Genomic DNA, 14,726 nt, shown 5'->3' with positions numbered 1-14,726 from the left:
ACAACAACAAACATACACCGATGAATGTGATCTTCTCTGATTGGCTGAATCACAGTGTACTGTCGCCTGAACAGGAAGTAGCCGTATGCTGAACAGGAAGTAGGCTGGGGATGAATTTTGCGTGCTGAGAAAAAAATACATTCACTGATTTATTAGTGTTGCTGTTTGCATGTATGTGTGTGGGCATGTTTTTGCCATACTTGTGAGAAAAGTACTTCATTAAAATTGGACGCAGGTTTGGGTCAGAGTCCTGGTTAATGTGAGCCATTTGTTTTGGATGGTTAATTTTATGATGAGAAGCTGGGGAAAGGGTTATGTCAATGAGCGGTCCCCATAAAGATGATGTGACAAACCTGTGCGTGTGTACCAACTTGTATAACTATACTTGTGGGGAGCATTTCAACACACACCACCTTGTGGGGACCTTTTGCTATTTGTGGGGACACTTTTGCTGGTCGACTTAAGGTTTAGCCTCAATTTGAGAATTGAAACCTCAAACTAACTGGGTCATCATAATTAGATTTAGGTTTGGGACGGATTCCTGGTTAAGCTTAGCCATTTGTTTTCATAAAAGCAAAAGGAAAGCAGGTAAGTCAATGAAATGTCCCCATAAAACATAAAAACCATGACCAGATGGGCTTGTGTGTGCGTGTGTGTAGTTATGTAGGAGTGAATGTAGAGTGTCTGCTGCAGGTGCGCTGTTCCTCTATGTGTGTGGGAGGGGTTGCCGAGTGACTGACGTCTCTCCAGAAGTGAAGAGGTGCCCGGTGCGTGTCCAGCTCTGAATGTGCGCTTCTGTGCAGTTTGGCTGTGACAAAGTCATAAACCAAGTCACGCTCTGTCCCAGACTCGCCTCATCCCTGTCCCAGCTCCAGCCCACAACAGGACATCAAACCCTGGAGTGAGCTCCAGCCTCGGAGGTGTGGAGAGCGAGCGCCTCCCCTGTGACACTCTACCACGGTCCAGTGCGGAGACAGGAAAGTTTTTACACCTCAATATGAAGAAAAAACAGTCGCTAACGGGACACGTCTGCATACAGAGGCTGCGTTATACACAATAACAAAGCGCGTCGTGGGTCAGCTGATCGGTCCGCGCACGTTATTTTATGTTTTTTCTGCCGTTCGAGTTCTGGATTTCGAGGTCCGTTCGAAATCTGAAGAAAAAAAAACTCGAAATCTTTGTTCGAACTCTGTTTTGTTCGAAGTCCAGGATGTTCGAAAACCGCGGTACCACTGTATTTCCGTATAGGCTCAGACGGAAAAACACATTTATTATTATATCATTACATATATATAGGACATGGACAATTTGGAAATTATTTTTTTTATAGTGGTGGTTCTTTATGTGAGGTTAAAAACTGCCTGGTTTATCACTAACTGGTTTATCATTCTAGCTGTGCAGCCTGTAAAGTTCACTTGTAAAAGCTCAAATGGTTGTGGGCCAAAACGAATTACGTCGGTAGCTGTCTCCCAAGCGCATGTTAAAATGGAATACAAAATAATACAGCCATATAAATCAATATTGGGAGTTCATAATGATGCACGGGCGATGATTGACAGAATCCAAATTGGGAAGTCTAATGCAAAAATTCTCCAAACTGCACACGCGAGATTGGACTAAATCAGCGCAAATGAAGCGGCAACGACGACTGAAATAATTCATATTCAACTCAGGTTCCAGCTTATCACACGCTTCCCGACTGACTTCAAAAATCTCATGCAGCATAAAAGGGAAATCCTCTATACAGCAGAGAGTCTCTTAAATCACCAAGTGCAGTCTCGCTCTTCTCAGCGTGTCCTTCTGTGGAATGCATTTGAATTGTCCACCCAAAACCAGACATCAAAGAATGATGCAAATAGCAGACCCTGGTGGTCCACTGTTCGCACAGGCTGGGTCTTCCTGAATCAGATGAATCTTAATAAGACTTGTATGAGATTATTCATGAGACTTAGTTGAAGCAGATTTTCGAACTTTGCTCAGTTTGTTTGATAGCTCCGCCTTGGAGGGTGTATCGCCGGCGTTGATTTCTCTGTCTGTTTGGCAGCAACATATCTCAAAGACCTCTGAACTTGTTGAAAAGAATCCCAATTGGGCTCAATATCAGTCTTAATGCCGGCAGTTATTTAACACATCTGGAATAGAAGTTGAGTGTCGGGCCTTCTCCTTTGCAACTGGGGTTTGATCCTTTGATCTTTTGTTGTCTTGAAACAATAGATTCTCTTGACTGTGTTTTATTGACTTATGGCTTATTGAATGTTCTAATTTGATTGAGTTCAAACAAGAGATAGTCCTCTAAACATGTCGACAGTTGATAATAAAGGTACGCCAAACACTACTCAAAAGCTTTGTCTGCCAGCTGATGGTCATGGAGATCACCTGCCGACTGCTGTTCCACTGCGCTTATTTGGACGTCATCAATGATATTTCAAATGACAAAAAAGCATGCTGTTATCTCAATGAAATAAACAAAAAATATGCAAAAATGCAAAAATATTGGGTAAAAATGACAATAATGGTGGATATGAGCTGCATGGTGGAGGTTTGGTGCCCTCTCTGAGTGCTTTTGTAGTTCAATTTTTGTCGTCATATTTGACCAAAATTGCTTAGAGACCATGAAAATGAACCTCAAGATTGGTGTTAAAGTCGGATTTCCACAGTGTCAAATGACAAGAGACTTTATTCCTTAAAGTACAGCCTCCTTGAAACGTAGTTTTGTTGATAGAAATCATAGAGTTCATAGATGCAGGTCACACATACAACGTGGGTATTCGGAATCTAATGTTTATTCATCCTCATGACACCTTATTTTGGGACGTCTTTGGACCCCTTGGTCTTTTGCTGCTACTGAACTGACTCACCAGTGATGGAGGGGGCAGAGATTCGATGGTGCAATCTGTTTGTGCCTCAACCTCAGAAGACAGATGTGAAACCCTCTCAAAACATCTCCATTAGCAAGGGAGTAAGTGCTGCAACCTCACACTGGATCCAGGCAAGCCAGGGTTTGGTGTGCATGGTCTGTTCTTGGTCGTCTGGCTCTTCCACTGGTCCTCCAGAGATGGAAGATCTGATGTCCACAGGTGTAAGCAGGAGTATGTTTCAGTGGTTTACTGTCTATATTTGGCCCTGTCCAGAGCATTTACACCTCTGTGCACTGTTTAAAAAAGTTTAGGAAAATGCAAACTTCACTTGTTTGTTCCACCGGTGAGCACAACACAAGGGTATTTATTGAGTCATCTGTTGCCTTGATTAACGGTTTTCAGCTCAACTCAGTGTGAAATGTTTACTTGGAATAGTAGAAATTCTCTGGCAACCAAGCTCCCTTCAGCTGCAATAATGGCTTGCATGTATGTACAGTTTTCAAGACACCAAAAGCACTTCACAGAGGCCACTTTCCATGCATGGCCAAGTCACACTAGTGGTACTAATAAACTCAAACCAAGTGTTCTATTTCTACTGTAAAATAAATAGTTAACATATATATATAACAACTTCAGACAAACTGGAGCTGTTGGGTGCGTCACTCGTCGGAAGTGTTACCCCGCTTCACAGCTCTGATTTGATCCAGAAAGGCATCAGGAGGAACAGAAGCCAGACAGACAGCTGGGAACCTGATTCCCACACAGACTCATGACACTCTCAAGTTCTCACTCCAGTCCACTCAATCTCATTATCCACAACAGAACTTGGGTATCATGTCCTCAGATCCGAAAGCAGATAGGCAGATAGCATGGAGGGTTAGATCAACCTAATCTCACCAGGTGGTCAAATGAGGCGACTGATTCATGGACATTAATTGAATCTCTAGAAGACAATCATTCTTCTCTAGAACAATGATAATTCTTCTTCTTCTTCTTCTTTGCCTTTCGGCTTCTCCCTTCCTTCCTCCTCCATCTCACACTGTCCTCTGCTTCCTCTTCTCTCCAGCCTACAAACCTCATGTCCTCCTTCACCACCTCCATAAACCTCCTCTTTGGCCTTCCTCTCCACCTTCTGTCTGGCAGTTCCAACCTCAACAACTCCTACCAATGCACTGGCTCTCTCTCCTCTGTACATGTCCAAACCATCTCCATCTAGCCTAAACATCTGAGCACATATGCTGTCCCTCTGATCTACTGCTTCCTGATCCTATCCATCCTGCTCACTCCCAGAGAGAACCTCAGCATCTTCATCGCTGCTACCTCCAGCTCTGCCTCCTGTCTTTTCCTCAGTCACACTGTTTCCAAACCATACAACATTGCTGGCCTGACCATCGTTTTGTACACCTTCCCTTTCATCCTTACCCTTTTGTCACACCCGACTATTCCATCCTGCCTGCACCCACTTCTTCACCTCTCTCTCACATCCTCCATCACCCTGGACATTTGAGCCTAAGTACTTCAAATCCCCCACCATCTTTATCTCTGCATCCTGTAACTTCACCTGTCCACTTGGGTCCCTCTCCTTCACACACATGTATTATTGACTCGGCTTATGTTACTGAATCCATGTTACAGAGTCTGCTGGATAAATACTAGAACAAATACAAACGATGAAATATGACTGAGGCAAATAATTTATACTGAAACTGCTTTCCACGCACAGCTTTCATTATTCATTTCTAAAAGTCATATCAATCTTCATACTGTGCAGAGGCATCACAAAACTAAATTCCCCTAATTGAATTCAGATGAAGTTCACTGGTCTGGAATGAAGCAGAAAAGATCAACGTCTGAGCTCTGATGAGGCGGATATTTACTGCTAATTTCAAAGTAAGCTCTTACAGTGTGTGGTGGACTGGATTTACCTCGAGTCACTGGCACAGCCTGGAAGTGAAGTGAGCAGAATTTTACCTCTCCAACTCTAAAAGTTCTGGACTACCAACTTAATAAAACAAATTCTCGTTGGGTGCTGGGAAGTGGAGTGTGCCAAATCAACACTTGTTCAAACATTTAAAAAGTGCCAGAAGCTCTGCGGACTGCAGAGAGGATAACAGAAAGTTCTTTGATTCATCGTGTTGGATGATCAGCGCTCAGCTTTTGGCAACCTCGGTGTTAACGCCTAATGCTGTCTTGGCTGTACGGGTTAGGGCGGGGGACTCATCCTGATCTGGCAAAAGTTCTGAGACGGTGTAACTTTGTCTGAATAACTTTGGGGCAGTTACAGTAGTACTCAAATACGTCTAAACCTGGGTGATCAATGTAGTGTAGGGTCCAAATTTAAACAGAAAGTGAGTCATGGGACAGAAAAAAAAACTTATTGGTAGAATATTTATCAATTCAGTTTATAGCTTACTTTCACAGATTAGACCAGATGTGGACAAAGAGTGTCTCACGGGCCGAATATGGCCTTTTCCCTGCATTCATGCAGCCTTCATTGGGTCACAGATAAACTGCAAGAGTACTGAAACATACTTTTTTAATAGTATATGAATTCTAAGCGTAACTCTTTTACTTCTTGTCTTTCCTGGGGACATTAATAGATAGAATGAAGTCTTGAAACAGATGAAAGAGTGATGCTCATTTTAGCATGAATAACTGTTACCAAGATATGCACCACTTAAAAAGTGCTTCCAATATTTATGATTTGTGATATGAATCAAATTAAACTATATATAATCAATGAACATATTTTATGTATTTAATGTCATGGTGTGAGTGAATCTTCTTATTTGATCATACAACATTTAAGCTACATTTGAGACTCTTTTACTTCCATGTTTTGTATGTAACGGAGCAGCATACAAAATCTAAATGTCTCTGTTCTTACATAGTTACTTACATCTACTTTCATATATTTATTCACATTTCCTTTTAACTTAATCTCCTCTCGCAAGGAAACAGCCTGTTGAAGGGTCATCTTAGTGGGTCATGATGTCAATATTGTGGATATATTTTGAATTTGTTGTGTCTTTTTTCATGGGAAATGTTGGGAGAGCCACACTTTTTCTACACTGAGAGTTGAAGATCTGATTGTAGACTTCAGTCTCTAAAAAGTCTTCTTCATTCACTTGCTTTGTGCTACCCGCTGTTCTGATGTCCACTGCAAAATATAAGCCAGACTCAAGAGACAAGATGGAGCCAGGATGAAGAGTGAAGGGAGGGAGGTGTAGAGGTGAATGCAGGCCAGGTGGCACAGATATGGCTTAGGAGTGTGAAGGACAAACTTTATCGGGCAATCCTCCATGGTGACTGTAGAAGAGACTTTGACAGCAAGAATGGACGGAAAAGATGTAAAAGAAAAGAGGGAGAAAACTACTGGGCATCATGGATGTGGCAAATGAGGACATGAGGAAGACAAATGTGACTGACTAACCCCTGGTGGGAAATGCCAGGAACAGGAAGCTGGTGGAAGTGGTTCTCTATCAATTCATTACTTAAACATCACTAAGTGGTCGGAGCAACTCCAGCCCAGACTCAAGAAATATATCACCAGAGGCAGGAACTTTTTTTTGGAAGGAAGGCAGACAGAGAAATGCGTTCAAAGGCATTTGGCACTCACTGAAAGGTAACCGGCTGGTTTTGCTTGGCAAACCTGCTCAAAACCACCCAACTGTTTATGTTGCATTTTCATTCAAATGAGTTGGAAACATGCACTTTCTAAAGTTTCTAAATGTGTTGAAATGTAGCTGAATATTTGGTGGATTCATGGGTGCCGCTGGCCAGACCGTGGCCATCCTGCTTGGCCTCATGTTAAACACATTTGCTGCAGAGCGTGCCACCGAGGCACGAGTGTTTTAATGTGGCCAGCCTGGTGTGAGAGAGCCAGCTGCCCTTATTGTTAATCAGAGCGTCCCCTCTAAACATGTCAGAAAGGAGAAACGCGTGTCCAACGCTCGGGTCGAGACGCCCCTGGGTTTTTCTTGGGTCGAGGAAATGCGTTCATGCTATCAGTGCCAACAGCACACCAGCAATCGGTCTCCATGACGGAGGGAGAAACAGGAGAGAGTGCCACGAGGAGGCGAGGACGGAGAGCCTTATTGAATACCTCCATCACTGTTCTGGAGGCTGCAGCGGAGCCAGTGGCTGCGTCGCATGACAAGCATCACAAATTAGCCTTCGCGCAGATAATTCCTCAGTTAAATAGATTAACTGCAATTTAGTCGGCGCCCTGTGAAAACAATGGTGATAATTGTGTCCTGTAGCGCCTGTTGCTATTTTAGCCCCTCTTCCTCTGGGTGGAACCAAACCTATGTATTTCCATATTGAGTGTATCAGTGTAGTAGCGAAGACCACTCCGACCGAGACATTATTGAGGCCGGACCTGGACAAAGTGCGGCCTGGGGGCCTTAAGTGGCCCTTTGCCTGTGTTTTTGTGGCCCTCATGAGGTCAGACTAAAACTATATCGCCTATTTTTTTTTTGTAATTTTTCTTAATTTTTTTATCCTGTTTCTGTTTTAGTCAGCACTAGTACAACAGTAATTACAGTAAGTAATTTTTGTTTCTTCTTTTTGTTTTGGAATTTTCTTCAAAATTCATTGAAAGAAAATTCAAATACATATTTTGAAATAAATTACCTTCACATCTTCAATGTTTGGTCCATAATTTCATGACAATTTCTATTCAAATAAGATGCATGTAAAATTATTTTTTTAATGGGGTTCATGCCACATTTGGGCTGTGTCCCATTTCTCACCCTAACACCAGCACTTGGTTTTGAGTACCCTCCAGTATGAAGTGCCCTACGACAGAATTGGGACAACGCTTCATGATGTCACACGTGAAGACAATGTGTTATTGGCTGCCGTGTGTTTCGTTTCCTGCATATCGAGTGTTGGAGACGTTTTGGAAATGCCAGCTCCAACGTTTTTGCCACCTGACAATCTCACTTGGTTTGGCGAACCAGCGGAGAACAAATGGGCGGAGCCAAAGCTGGCTTCGCAGCTACTGTATTTTGCAGTGAAAGATCTGTTCGAGGTATGACAATGTTAACGTTAGCCTGGATGCTAGCCGACTGGTGTTTGTTCACCCAGTGCAAGACCAAGACAAGACCAAGCATTAATGCATTTGAGACGGAGACTGAGACCCTAAAACAGTGGTCCTGAGAGCAAGACTGACCTCAAATACTTAACACGAGTATGTATACACAAAATGTTTTTCTACATTGTTACTGTTTTAATAAGTTACTTTATTTAATTTTGGCCACAACTTGTCACTTTAACTTGATTCATTTTCCAACATCAACCATTCTTTGGATCATTCCGATGTCCTGATCATGTATTAGAGAGTGTAAAATATTGCGTTTATAGACATTGGATGAGACAAGGTGGGAGGTCATTGTTGTTACACTGATGGAGCGTGAACTTCCACGATCTGACCAGTCGCTTGACCCAGTAGAGGCGACCATTAAGAGTCTGTGTCCTTGTGCAAGTTACCCTTTGGTTTCCTCCCATCGTGGGCGGAGTGAAATAGACGCGTTCAAAGTTTGAAGCCAGTTAAGATGTATGACATAACATCACAAATTTAATATGCAAAACGTGAAGAAAAAGAAGAGTAGGATAGCAGCAAAGGGATATATATATATATATATATATATATATATATATATATATATATATATATATATATATATATATATATATATAGATAGAAATATATAGATATATATAAAACTTAGGTTCACTAGTCTGAACCCAAGTTACAGACAACCGAGCACCAGACATATTTACCTTTTGTTTTTCGAACATCATCTATGTGGACTGTGAACATGAACATGTGGTTCATAATATATTACAGATTAGATGTCTATCTTTGCAATCTTTGCGAGAATTTGCAACTCTGAAGGGTCAGAGTCATTCTCTGGAGGTGATTTCGGCATAAAAGTGGGCTTCCATTTAGAAGACTTCCTCAAAAAATGACTTGGCGAGCCAGATTTGATCCTCGGGCCTGGGGTTTGACACGAGAGCTGAATTGTACAAAATCACGGCCAAAGGCTCACACTGGCTAGAAAGGGCTGCAGCTGGAAGTACTGGATAAATTGGAGGTCGACGGTCGCGAGACAACCATAGTGAAGCACAAAATCTATGCTAAACTGGTATATTTCTACATGTTTTCCATGTAGATGACTTTGTTTCTCTTCCCTACCGATGCCATCAGAACAATGCAGGTTTGGATGACAACAGAAACAGTTGGAAGCCTGGCTCAGAGAATTTTGTGTGAAAGTTAAGGGTGGGTGTTGGGCAGAGCGCTGCACAGTTCATTGAAGTTCCGTGAAACATTCGGAACTTCACAGAACTTAATTATGTTATTCTTTTGCAGTGCACCACCACAGCGTTTCTGCGCTGTTATCAGTGCGCAGCGGCTCCACAGGACACACTGATGGAGAAATCAAAGTGTTTGTCTGCCATAAAATGACTTCACATCACGTTGGGAAGAAAGCCCAGAGTCAGAGTTGGGGTTGGTTGGTGCCGTGACAATGTCTGACCCGAGGCGCTCGTGTTGCCGAGCGTCCATACATTCATCCGTACATTTCCTTCACATCCTTCTCTGCAGCCCAGGCTCCGGCTCCATCCGTGCTCCGGTCCCAAACCAGCGCACTAATTAATTCCCAACCCAGAACGTGACACGAGAGCGAGGGAGCGAGCAGAGCTGTGTCAGCCGCAAGCAGAATAATAAGTGGAGGGAAAGCAAAGTATAGAAAAGCGCCTGTATGTGCGGGCTGAGCAGAATCCCTACATGAAGCCATCTTTATCTTTGGCAATTCTTCCAGTCTGAATACGAACTGTGTGGCTGAAGATCAACTATTGTGGATGGTGTGGAGAGCGAATACAATTACGAGGCTCCACATGACCTGGCCATGAATAAATAATGTACCATACCTTACTTTTATGGCTCTATTTCTCTATTGATTCAGATTAATGGAGCAGACAAAAGACCCTGAGAGAAAAGTAGAGAGCAGCAACGTCTACTCTCAAGGTTGCTCACATGTTCTGGATACACTGTGCAACACATGCACCCATTGGTGTTCTGACGTGAAGCATAACCTCAAATGTCAGGTGAAGTACAGCAAGTGCAGGGAAGGGAGACATTTAATCTGGTGCAGAGATGTATTATTTTTTACCATGGCAGTTGTGTTCAAGTTCTACCACAAGTCTCTGATATTCCTACTCAAAAATATTTGAATAGAACCAAACAATATGTCGACCTTTTAACCATTGCAACAATTTGAATTGGGACATGTACAAATATTTTCACCGTGAATTAATGGCATATATATATATATATATATATATATATATATATATATATATATATATATATATATATATATATATAGATATATATCATATATATATATATATATAGATATATATAGATATATATCATAGACAAGTAACATCCGACTTACACCTTGCTCGACTTTCGTCCACCTGTACTTACAACCACAGCCAGCGGATGCTTTTTTTTTTTTTTCCAATGTCTGGCACCGCAGCACGTAGCAGCCTGGCATCGCGTACAACAGTTACGGCAGCACAGTATCCCAGCATCTCACTCTCACACAGTGATCTACCACTACAGTAGCAGCTATAACTTCCACACAGCTTACAGATACGGACCTACTGTGGGGGTAATGTGGCGGAAGACTAATGGCGGAAATTCTCCGTCCTCCATACGCAATATATTTAAAGGCCTCAGTGACCACCACCTCCTACAACACTGCCTCTGTTTACCTTTTTATTATCAATACTTCTTCCACAGCCGCCATGTTGGTTTTGGAGTTTGTCATTGTGATAAACTTTTGACTCTGAGCTGCTCCCCCAGGTGTATGTACTGGTGAACAGCAAGAGAACGCAAAGAATGTATGGAAACATGTGATCAGTGACGGTAACATCGCTTGAAACAGAGGTGTAGAATTTTATGCGTAATGGGAACATAAAAGGGACTTTTGCGGGGTTCAATGGGAGGAAGTTAAGAGGTTTCATTGCTGCAGAAAACTAACTTTTGGGTGGATGGATGGATGGTTGCTCACTACTCGCTTCGACTCACAACTCTGAAATTCCTCCGTAAGCATTCCATCGATATCCTGCTGGACAAATGTGCAAAGCAAAAATGCATATTCTTTTGTAAACATGAGATTAAAAGCTCAGCAGCATTGGACTTCAGCTTCTCCTTTGTAGAACGGTGCACAGATTCCTCAAAAACAGAGTGTTTTCATGCATCACCGCGGTTTGTGGAAGTGATCATTATTTCTGTTTGAAGTGGACCTTTCAGACCTCGGGCTCCTGAAACCGAAGACCAGGAGAAAACAATGTTCAAAGGCAGCGCGAGCTGTTTCGCAGGAGAGCTTGTGAGGTGTGTGCGTTTGAGAAAGAGATGAAAAATGACTATCATTACACATAATCCCTACACTCACCTAAAAGCAACCCCCTTTGCCAACACGTTGGCTGATGAATTAATAGAAACACATTTTTAAACATAAATGTTTCCCAAGTAAAGTGTGACCCAACATTTGAATTCCATGGCTCTTGAATAACTGGTAGCCACCAGAGGCTCCAGGTCTGCCGCCTGAATGTGGGTTGAAATGTCACACAGCTAAATGGTGTTACACTTGTCCCAGGTGGAAGAAAACCCCGGAGGCCTTTAGACAAACCCAGCTGTTGTCAAAAGTGGGGTACACCCCCCTCCTCCAGGAAAATACATTTTCCCACCCTAACTGAATTTTGAAAAATAAAATCTCCACCAGAACCTGCTTTATTTACAGTCCTCATCTGTTTGCACGCTTATGTATTTCAGCACTCGCATTACAAAAGGAGCTTATTAAAAACAATCAGCCCACGACCATTGTTCGCAGATGGACCGTGCAGCCAAGGTGTGTGTGTCACTGACAGAGGCCAACTGTTGTCTTTTACTGCCATGGAAGCAAGAGAACACAACAGAGCGGTGGTGGGACAGATCAGCATTCACGGGGGAAGAAATGTGTTTCACGATTTAGTTTGACATTTATGGCTGAGGAGCTGGTCATTTTACTAGACCGAGAACAGAATTTGAAGGTTTCAGAAAAACTTGAAAATAATGAATTTTAAAATATACTCTTTATATATGACACTTCAGGATGACACATATTTACACATGGAACAGAATGGACATGGAACGAATTTCTTGTTTATTTACAGTTATTACTTGGTAATTATGGTGTTGTTCAGAATAAACGTTTGTTTATTATTCCATCTAGTCACTACTCAACACTTTGTAATGAATAATTACTGCCTAACATACTGTGTATACACATGAAAATGGACTTTATTTCAAATAATAATGGATGGATGGATGGATGGATGGATGCAACCATGACAAACTCAATAAGTAAAAGGGAAAAAACAATGTTCAATACATGTTCTTTTTTAATCACATCACTTGAGTTTGGTTAGGTGGAGTTTTGACAATCGTAGACAACACGTAGACAATGATTTAAGTTGAAAATTGATAGTGAATGTTTTATTATTCCATAAATGAATTTATATGATTAATTTGTTATGATTTTGCACAAATATACCATATAAATGCATTTAAAGGTACAGAACTACAATAATTTGGCATAATTGTCAAATAATTTTATTATAACTCTGAAAAGCTGTAAGCAGTAGAAAATGTTGAACAAATGAAAATGACAGATGCTGCAGAGGACTCGACTGCTCGTTGAAGGAACTAAATCTTAACAAAAGTATGATTATGAAAGCGCTTCAGCCTTTGAAAACATTGTGTGTTTATTGTAAAATTTCATGAACTTCGAAGGTTGAGGTGATTTTCAGGAGATATTTAAACATGTATTCTGAGTTGCATCTATCTCAAAGTGAGGGATCAGAACAGGACGAATGTGTTGCAGAAGAGCGTCCTCAGTGGCTGTGGACCTGGGTCCAGGTCTGCTCTGGCTCGGCAGCTGTGTATTATTAGAACGGCTCCTCTCTCCCTCACACAGATTTCTGACCCAACATTGTCGCTTATCAGGCGGCTGATGCTTTGAACAAACATCTCGCCTCAGGCAGATGAAGGCAGCGCAACAAGAATAAAAGAGATGGAATATATAAATAAATAAAATGAGAAACACTGAGTCAGACTGGACCACGATGAATGTTTCTTAGCTTTTGCACCTGAGTGTGAATCACCACTGGAAAGACACAAAAAAAAAAGAGTTGAAAATATGTTATAACAAACATGTCAGGAAGCCATCTTTAAATTTCAATAATCCATCTGAACTGGCTGCAGAGGCCATCAAACATTTAAAATCCATGGAGAGTTTCTGTAACCTGCTGTTTGATCACACTAGCAATGACACACCAGCAGCAGTCTGTCATCACTGTTGGTGGCCACTTGCCACCCATCTTCTCCACCTCAAGGTCACGCGCAGCAAGTCCTCATCCACTGCGAGCTTTAAATGAGCCGTAGAATGTTGGGCGACATTTATGTAACAGGGATGATTTCCGCTCTTTGCATCAGGAGCTGCCGGAGAATGGCAGTAAGTGCAGCGTTTGCACTCTGCGGCCTCAGCGAGGAATGAGAGCGGAGGCTTACTGTAAAGACTGTATGGAGCTATAAGTGCGTCTTCTCCCCTTACACTCGTATGAGGACATCCATGACTGACTTGGCAGAAAATCTCCAATATTTGCATGAACCTCTCTTCACTGTTGGACACACGGAGGAAGTAGCCAGAGGTCAAGCTGGATGAGCGAGCGAGAGAGAGCACACCATGTCAACTTCTTCCTCTTCCAGCTCCGTATCGAGATGGTTCAATGAAAATACAGACCGGTGCATCGGAGCACGGAACAGTGAAAAGATAATCCCTCCTGCTGCTGACAGCACACACAGACCGGGAACACTGTGTTTAAATATTGAACGTTCGTGGGACTCACAGGGTTCAAGTATTCGCTCCAAAAGAACAAAGGCAATTAAACGTTTCTACTTGAAGTCGAGGTCCTGTTGTACATTAATGAATCCCAGAGGACCTTGACTCACCGGAGAGAACAACACAAACAGCCTCAGCTGAGTCTTTCCCCAATTATCCTTTGTAATGGAAAGTCATTTTACTTCTACTTGCTTTTTAAAGTCAGGAATATACTTAGGATGCAGTTTACTTCTGTACATATTTGGAGGGTCGATTCAGAAACACACAGCATTCTTAAGTTACAGATGTCTTCAAAATGAGTCATGTTCTTTGTGACCACACGTGAGGAAGTATCATAGTCAGGATATCAAAAGGATGTTATTGCCGTGTGTTATCTATCTATGACAGCAAGATGAAACATCGCCGTAACATCATGCAGAAATAAGAGACAACATTCACCTACAGATTTTTATGACAGGACTGACATGAAACCCACAAAGGATCACGGGATTGATGAAGTGTGGCTCGAAAGGTTTTGGTCGAAAACTGCCCAAAAAGTTTTCAGATTCAATTTGAATGATTTATCTGGGCACTAAAAAAACATTAGACACTTTTTTTGGAATAAATAGAACTTTAACTTTGTCTTGTCCATAACAGGAATGCGGACAAACATATGAACTGAGGAATTTATAGAGCACCGCCATAGAATCACTGACATCACATCACTTCAAGTTCATGAGTTGACAGAGATGTTGTGTTCAAGACAGTGTTGAGACCAGAACATACAGAGACCAAGACCAAACTGAGCACAGAACAAATCCCTAGTTTGTATCGCAATACAGTGCTTTATTTATTTTCCAAAATATGACTACAGTTTTGTTGCAGTAGGAAATAAATGTCAGTTCATACGACTCTCGTGACTACACTTTCA

Source organism: Synchiropus splendidus, chromosome 14 (assembly GCF_027744825.2).
Source record: "Synchiropus splendidus isolate RoL2022-P1 chromosome 14, RoL_Sspl_1.0, whole genome shotgun sequence".
Taxonomy (NCBI): Eukaryota; Metazoa; Chordata; class Actinopteri; order Syngnathiformes; family Callionymidae; genus Synchiropus; species Synchiropus splendidus.
This window is presented reverse-complemented; position numbering follows the sequence as displayed.